The sequence below is a fragment of the Monodon monoceros genome, unplaced genomic scaffold (assembly GCF_005190385.1).
Source record: "Monodon monoceros isolate NGI ecotype Baffin Bay Population unplaced genomic scaffold, NGI_Narwhal_1 Super_Scaffold_17, whole genome shotgun sequence".
In the NCBI taxonomy this organism is placed as follows: domain Eukaryota; kingdom Metazoa; phylum Chordata; class Mammalia; order Artiodactyla; family Monodontidae; genus Monodon; species Monodon monoceros.
In genome coordinates this window covers 12449912-12458719 of record NW_021703773.1, presented here as the reverse complement: position 1 = coordinate 12458719, position 8808 = coordinate 12449912, and the positions used below count along the sequence as shown (strand labels likewise).

At 44.8% G+C, this 8808-nt stretch overlaps 1 long non-coding RNA gene across 3 annotated transcripts; it reads right to left on the bottom strand.

The window, feature by feature from the left end:
- Window positions 1–483: 483 nt before the first annotated feature.
- On the bottom strand, window positions 484–6997 carry LOC114897639. 3 transcript variants are annotated; one of them, XR_003794236.1, is made up of 4 exons: window positions 6842–6969; window positions 5936–6044; window positions 894–1081; window positions 484–612 (listed from the first exon to the last, which is right to left on the bottom strand). It is a non-coding gene; the product is annotated as an uncharacterized LOC114897639 (long non-coding RNA). The 3 variants fall into 3 exon arrangements; XR_003794238.1 differs by having other exon boundaries at window positions 5936–6006; XR_003794237.1 differs by lacking the exon at window positions 5936–6044 and having other exon boundaries at window positions 6842–6997.
- Window positions 6998–8808: the final 1811 nt, after the last annotated feature.

Genomic DNA, 8808 nt, shown 5'->3' with positions numbered 1-8808 from the left:
TCTGAAAGATTAGATTGGATGAGAACAAGGTAGCTGTTGTTTCGCCAGAGCTTAGAGAGCGTTACAAAGGTCGTTGGACCCACTTCTGCTTTTGGGGTTTTTTTTCAATGAATGTATTTTATTTATTTATTTTTGGCTGCGTTGGGCTTTCTCTAGTTGCGGCGAGCAGGGGCTACTCTTCCTTGCGGTGCACGTGCTTCTCATTGCGGTGGCTTCGCTTCTCATTGCGGTGGCTTCTCTTGTTGCAGAGCATGGGCTCTAGGCGCGCGGACTTCAGTAGTTGTGGCGCGTGGGCTTAGTTGCTCCGAGGCATGTGGGATCTTCCCGGACCAGGGCTCGAACCCATGTCTCCTGCACTGACAGGCAGATTCTTAACCACTGTGCCACCAGGGAAGTCTCCCACTTCTGTTTTATTTAGAGATTTCCCCCTGTCTTAGTCAGCTTGGACTGTTATAACAAAATACCATAGACAGGGTGTACCAAATACCATAAACAGACTTTTATTTCTCAAGTTCTGGGGGCTGAGGAGTCCAAGATTAGGGTGTCAGCATGGTCAGGTTCTTGGTGAGGGTTCTATTCTGGGCTTGCAGATGGCTGCCTTCTTGCCGTGTCCTCACATGGTGGAGAGAGAGAGAGAAAGAGCAGGTTCACTGTCATCTCTTGTTATAAGGGCAGTAATTCCATCATGAGAAGCCCATTCTCATGACCCCATCTAAATCTAATCACCCCCATCTAAATCTAATCATTGGGGATTAAGGCTTCAACATAAGAATGGGGGCACAAACGTACTCCATAACACTCCTTTTCTGATTTGAACACTACTGCTATTGTCTTTTCCCTGCTGTGTGTCCCATGGTGTGCCCTGTGAAGTAGGGAAGGGGTTGTGTCCTGACCTGGAAGGAGGATGGACAGCTGTTGCACTTTTGAAGACTCAGCTGAGCGGTGGACAGCGGCAGCCCCAGAGACGCGGTCTCGCACTGCTCATCCAGAAGATCTCAAGCCTGGGAGCGTATCTGACTTGGCAAACATGACTCTGTGCTAAACTTCTCCCCCAGGTCTCCACTGGACAGTTAGGACATTTCTAGAAAATGATGGAGTAAATTTTTAGCATCTCCCTTCCCCTTCCTTTTATATTTATTCAATTAAGTTTTGGTTGACTAAATTGATGCATTCACTCTTCCAGGAGCTTCTTTAATATTGACTTAAAATCCTGAACAGGACTGAAACTGTCCTGGCGTCACTGCTTCCCTCTACTTCATAGTCTCCCTTGTATTGGTCTCTTCCGGTGATGCTCTCTCAGTCTGGGTCAGGCACCCACGGGTGGGAATCTCTTCTTATTCAGCAGAGTCAAAGGTACTCTTCCTCACTCATTCAATGTTAGAATAGTCCCTGGTTTAGAAAGGTCCTTAGAGATATCTAGTCTGTTTCCTTTAAATTAAAGATGGTTTTTCCAAGACTACAAAGAGGTGAAGAGATGGATGAATTAGAACCAGGCCCCCTAACTCTTTCCGTAGCACCAATGAACCTCAGTGATGATGCCCCAGGAAAGTCTCAAGGTGCAGGGGAGGTGCCATGGGCTGTGGAAGCCAGGAGCCAGGTATCCTGAGAAAAAATGTCTGAAATAGTGTCTGAAATAGCTTTATGAAGCATATGCTTCAGATTTTACTTTCATGGAAGACAGCTGAGGGTCGAAAGTCTATGGAAGGGTGGTGAGCACCTTTTCGCCTCCTGGAAGCTCCCCCATGCCAGCGTCTTGCTGTGTCACTGCTGCTGTGGCCTCAGCCCCCACAGAGCCCTGTCACCTTTTCCATTGACTGACAGCTGCTCTTTGGCATATGGAAGTCACTGATGCCTCTGAGCAGGTGATTAGCAGCTGAGTAAGTTTGGCAAGAGGGGAAGAAATAATGTTGCAGTCAGGAACGAGAGAATCCTCTGGTTCACTGGACTCCTAAAGGCAATAGCAAGGTAGAGAGTCAATGTAAAGATATAGTATTACTCTTCTCAGATGTCAATGGAGGCATAAGGCCAGTGGGGGCTGTGTGTGTGTGTGTGTGTGTGTGTGTGTGTGTGCGCGTGCGTGTGCACACACACACACACACATGTTAGAGCAGATGGCAACAGAGAAAGGATTCTCATTTCAGGCCCAAGTGGGCAAGAACCTGTTTGCGTGTGCAAGTCATTCGTGGCCAAATGTTTACTGTTCTCTAAGAAAGTTCAACCCTGTACGGGGCTCAGGGAAGTTTTATTTATTTAAAAAGAAAAAATTTCCCTGTAAAATCCTAAACGATTTTGTTGCACAGAAAGCCCTCCTAAATCCTCCACATTTTTAAAAGCTTAAATTGTGTAATTGTGTTTGGAAACCATCTCAGGAAAACCTCTGCAGGTCTGCATAAAGGATTATTATAAGGGTTTTCATTTCGATGGCAACTTATCTGTTGGTTCTCTTTTATCTTTTGTCTCTGTAGGTCAAGGTTTGTCTGGTGGGAACCTACACTTGCAGGTTGCACAGGCCAGCTCCTGAGAAAGCCAGAGCTCACATCCCGTGGTTTGGAGTTTTAGCCAAATCTGGCCATGGAGGGAGCAGCGGGAGATGTCCAGGGTCGGCCTCAGATGGGCCAAGTGTCTGAGGAGCCTGAGAAGTGAGGAGAACTAGATGTGATCTCCTAACCTCATGTGTCTGATTAGGTTCTGCCCAAGCCCCCGATGGGAGATGGCTTGGGTGTGGAGGGAAAAAATACTTGCTACCAGTGCTGTCGACAAGGTTTTAGGAAGCAGAATTGGCTTTGTTTTCAGGACCCTTTAGAGCAGGAGTTAGCAAACTTCACGTGAAAGGGCCAGATGGTATATATTTTAGGCTTTGGGGATTGTATGGCAAGAGGCACAGTGAAGGCTATTATGTAGGTTCTTATATAACTATTTAAAATGCTACTGTTTAAAAACGTAAAAATTATTCTTAGCTGGCAGACCTTAAAAAGTAGGCAGCTGGCCAAATTTGGCCTGAGGGCTGTAAGGGGCTGATCCCTGTTTTAGAGAACAAGAATCCAACTAAGTGTCTAACTCAAGTTCCGGTAAGGTCTCTGATGGTCCCAGGCACAAAACAGAATTGTTTTTCTCTAGAGCTTTTGAAGGAAACGTATTTGAGAGTGGAGGCCACTTGGGGTTGGCCTGATGGGCCAGTATGGTTTGGACTCTGCTATAGGTCTATTTATTTATGTGTTTATTTATTTTAGTTTTGATGGGTATGTGCCATGGCTTGAGAAAGCTGATTCTGACCATCTCTTCCCAACTTCACATTCAGAGATGTCACATCAGTATCTTGAACTTGGCCATAGTGAGAATATTCATACTATGGGAATCAGCAAAGGCTACAGATCAGGACTTTCTTGGAAGTGGGAAGAATAAGCACCTGTACATATTTACCAGCACACCACTGGGTATTTGCCTTGTTGTGTGAATTACTTTAGAGAGTTTTCTGGTGCCGGTTATATGTCACTGTGAGAAACATGAAAAGGGTACAGGAAAGCCAAATAAGTGAGCTGGCAGTGTGGCCTTAGGGGGAGGAACATGCCTGAAGGGCTCGAGGCTGGTTACTTGTTTGCCTATTTGACACCTCCGCTTGAATATGTCATAGCACCTCAAACTCAGCAAGTCCACAGTGGCCTCAGACTCTCTCCACCTTCAACAAATGGCACGGGAGCCATCTTGGTTTTCTCTCTCTCTCTCACCTGCCTGCCTCCCAATCAAATGGACCCTCAAGTCCTGCTAACACAGCTTCCTATGGGATATACCGATTCCCCTCCAGCTGCACTGTGCCCTCATTCTCATCTTACCTACCATTATGATCTCCTGCCTGCCAGCCGGTCTCCTTTTGCTGGTTCTACCCCCTTCCAGCCCGTTCTCCTGGCCAGAACAATCTTTCTAGAATGAAAATTTGCTCAGATCTCTTCCTGGCTTTAAACCCTCCTACTACGGGACTTCCCTGGCAGTCCAGTGGTTAAGACTCCGTGCTTCCAATGCAGGGGGTCAGGGTTCGATCGCTGGTTGGGGAACTAAGATCCCACATGCCGTGCGGCCCAGCTAAAAAAAACCCAACCAAACAGACCAAAAAAAAAAAAAAAAAAAACCCTCCAACTATACCCTACAGCTTCTAGAATAAAGTCTAAACCTCTCACTGGGCTTTACAAGGCCATTTCAATCAGCCGAGGCCCACCTGCCCAGCCTCTTTCTAACTCCTGGGATTTTCTCACCCTGTCATTCCACAGTCCAGTCACACTGAACTTACATCACCTGGAATGGACTGTGCTCTTTCTCACATGGTGTCCTCTCTCTCCCTGCTACAATTTTTATCACGCTAATTCTCACCACCATCCCCTTCACATCTTAGTTCATCCGCTCTTCCTGTTGGGAAGTTTCCTTCACCACTCCACTCAGGGAGCTGGGAGCACTGCTTTACCCACAGAGAGCAGCATTTAGAGGAAAGGGCAGCTGGGAGTGAGCTACACAGATGCTTCCAGAGTCTTGTCTGTTGAGTTTACACAAACTTCTAAGCTTATAGCCCAAACCTGCTTCCTGAAGGCTTTTTTGCTCTTTCTGAACGCAAAATGTATGCCCCAAACTCCTTTTTAAAAAAATTAATTAATCTATTTTATTTAGTTTTGGCTGCATTGGGTCTTTGTTGCGGTGCGTGGGCTTTTCATTATGGTGGCTTCTCTTGTTGCAGAGCACGGGCTCTAGGCACGTGGGCTTCAGTAGTTGTGGCACACGGGCTCAGTAGTTGTGGCACACGGGCTTAGTTGCTCTGCGGCACGTGGGATCTTCCCAGACCAGGGCTAGAACCCGTGTCCCCTGCATTGTCAGGCAGATTCTTAACCACTGCTCCACCAGGGAAGCCCTGCCCCAAACTCTTAAAGCAACACAATTATAAGACATTGAAAACCTTCTGAACAAATCTAGTGGATCCCAGAGCACAGTACTTTGTAGCAGGCAGCTGCAGTGCTAGTTTTAATGGATCCCTGGTGTTGAAACACAGTCCTCAGACTACAGTAAGTGAACACGACTTGTGTACAGTTATCCCTGACATGCTATGGCCCACGGGAAATGCTCCCATTGTTTCTCCAGCAGTCTGTGCACTTGGGCTTAAAACTCATGCTTTTATGTCGAGTGGTCGTGATAGGGATGATGAAGAGTTTCTGTACATGGCACAAATGAATAATATGTCTTTGGGGTATTACTGTTGAAATTATAGTTTTATAAACGATAGCACTTGAGACCTTGTCTGTTTTAAAAGATCAAGTTTGGATTAAAATGGGAATGGTTCAGGGGCAGCCAGAGAGCAGTCGTGTCAAGGACACAATACAGCATCTCCCGCCTGTAATGGTGTCCAGAGAGGTGGGGCGGGATTAAGGTAGCGCTGGCTGAACCAGGCTTCTTTCCTCCTCCGCCCCGCTGGCCATCTGTCAGCTCACAGCACTCCCTAGTATTTAAACAATTTCCAATCTCCATCTCTTAAAATAAAGCTTAATATATTCACATCTGGTGATTTCCTGCTCCAGTTATGCTCAGTTTTGGCCTTCATTTAAAACAAACAAACAAACAAACAACTATTCTGTGATTGCTTTGTGGTGCTTTGGAAGAGTTTCTGGATTAGGGATTTGTGACTCTCTTTGATTGCATTGCGATTGCATTTGCAAGTGACAGGAAGGAGAGGAAAGTTGAAGTCTGTTTGAACCATGCTTCTGTGGGTACCAACCCTAGAGGTAGATCAAAGTCATCTGAGCTGTATTTTTAAAGTACAGGTTGCCTAGCTCTGCCCCAGACCTATGGGACAGAATCCCTAGGCATGGAGCTGGGCATTTATTTTTAGAAGTTCCTCCAGGTGATTCTAATGTGCAACCAGCATGGTTAACCATGGACCCAAGTGATTTTTAAGTCTTACCGGAAATTGTCAGTTGAGCCTTTCTCTCTTGAAAGATCCTTTCTTCTGTGTTGGCCATTGAGGTTCTCATTCTGAGTATTAACAATGTTGAAATATCTACATTTCCTGTCTAAACATCAGGAAAAATGGCTAGATAATTTCAGTCTTCAAAGGGACTATGGAGCAAAGCATTCGAATCGGGACTGTCATGCACATTAATTCCTAAAGACCAGAGCAAGTGAGTTTCCTATTGAAAGCCTGTTAAGTTGCAGTGTATTGAGGGATAAACACTCCTCTCCTTCCCTCAAAGAATGAAAGAACATCAGTTTTGGAATCAGGGTAAGTTAGCTTTGAGTCCTGGCTCTACCAACTTCTTTGTTGTAAAACCTTAGTTTTTACAACTGTAAAATGGGCATAAAATATTTTTCTTGCAGGATTAGAGTAATTTTTAAAAACTATGAATCACGCCTGGTACATAAAAGTTGCTAAATAAATGATAGTATTCTCCTCCTGGATATAAAAAAAATCCTAGAATTTCTGCATGGTTCTGAACACTTTAGAGCTGTCCATTCTTCTCAGGGAGCTGGTCTCCAAAATGATGAATAAGGTTCTTGCCTCTACTGGGCTCTGTTTCAACTTTTTTTTCTGGTCCAGTTTTCCCATTTGGTATTTTCCCCAAGCATTAAAAGATGGAAGCAAAATAGTGTTGCCCTTCTGGACAGCAACCCTTTCTGGTATCTTCTCAAATGTAAAGCTAATGGCCAGATAATGAGATAAAACATCTCAGTTTAAAGCAAGTTTTGAGGCCAGACTGTCTGTATTGTTGTCCCTGCTCTCTATACAGAAAGACAATGTGGGATTTCCACACTAGGCTCCCATCTCTTCTGATCTTAACAAAACCCCTTCCTCCCTCCCCCGTCTGCTCACCAGGGAGAAGGATCAGTTCTCTCCGCTCCTTTTGCCTTGCTTCAGCAACGCACCTTCTTTTAATTGTTCTTCTGAACCTTGGGGCTTTTTCTAGCACAGAAGCCTTTCGAACAAAGCTCCTCCTTTGCAAAAACTCTCACCTAAGGGGTGTTACAAACCTCTGCATCTGAGTGAACTGAGTGGTTCAATATCTTGAGAAGACCTATTCTCTTTCCTTTGACAGAGTGAAACATCCCTTTGATGAAGAGAGGAGGAGTCTGCTTTGATGAACACATTTCCATTCTTGCATGAATTTACATTCATGAATTATAATGTCAGACATTTTCTCTCTGGACCTTATTTTAAAAAGCTGCTACCTGGTATTATTCACATATCCCGCCACCCTAGAGGAAAGTGTGTCTTTGTTAAAGCAGAGCACTTGGGACAATGTTGTAGGACAGATGGAAATTTTGCAAGATGAGAGGAGTTTACCAGATGGGGAAGGGGGGAGGGGAGTGGGTGGGTATCTGGGGTAAAAAAACCTTCTGATGGGAACACATTGCATAGGACCTTAAAAATGTGGATGAAATCAACAAAAGAAGGAAAAGGCAGAGCTCAGTAGGGCAGGGGGCCTCGAATTGATGGGTGGTGGACCAATGGTTTGGACGGAGACTGAGCACAGAGCTATAAGTCATACTAGAAAAGGGAAGTGCGTCCAACCTGAGACGGATAGGCTAGAGAGCAGTGGAGGCAAATGAACAAGGCGGTTTAAGAGGAGGAAGTACACTAAGATCTACGACTGAGGAGAGCTTATCTCTTCCTGATGGAGAAAAGTGCCTGTCACACACTGGAGTGAATTTCTAAAGCAAGGGAAGGGAGAAGGAGAGAGAATGAGAGACAGAGACAGAGAGACAGACTTTTATAGATACAGTATTTCATAGAAAAACTAAGAATAATGAAATTCAGTGTTTGGGAAAATTTAGAGAAGGGACAGAAAGAGATATTTACTGACACTAACTTGCAGACCCAGTTAACATATACATACATTTATAAAGCAATAGTCAGGAAATGCATCTTCTCTGTAAGGTTCTAGGCACAGCAGAGGCTTCAGGGATGATTAGATAAGTGACAGTCATATACAGTAGAAAAAGTCCGACTTAGGAGTAGATCAGACCTAGGTTCTGAAAAATAACGCACAGCCTAAAAGCTGAGAATGATGTTCTATTCAGTGGACTTGCTGAGGACTTAAGCCCAGGATGCAGCCTCTCAGATAGCTCTGAGGGACTGTTCCAAAGAGGTAAGGGTGGAGCCAGGAGATACAGGAGTTCAAACAAAAAAACCCAGATAGTCGGACATCGAAAGATTACTGCTGATTAAAGAAAACCAGACATACCAAGTTAATGAATTTAGCACTTTCTATGTATGGGAAGGTGCAAGAGCCTGGGCTCGTTGAAATCATTCCCTTGACGTGCACCTTATCTATCTAAGGCCAGTATCCTGCTTCCCTTCATCCTGAATCCCCACAGTTGGGGCAGCTGCAGGGGCCGATGCCTGCAACATCCTTCATTTACTAATATGGTGGGGAACATTTTTTTGTCCACAGCTCCATTTCAGCTCTCCTGGAATTTCAATTCACTTGTCTAACAAACAAGGATGCCAGTACTTTACCTCAATGGGTTGCTGGGTGGATGAAAAGAGAGGTCTGACCTGGTACTTAATAGGTTCTTGGGCCCAAGATAAAGGATAAACTGGTATCCCTCAGGCCCTTCTCAGGGATATCCGCTGTGCATCTTTACCCTAATGGGCACCAGACATTTATCAGATTTTTCAACATCCAGTTCGACATGTAGGGTAATAGGGATTCAATTTTCTACATGAAAGCTCGTGTCAAATTTTTTTTTTTTTTTTTTTTTTTTTACGGGTAAATGTGAGAATTTTGCTTTCCAAGCTGTCAGGACCATAAACACTTCTTTTCAACAGTGACTCAA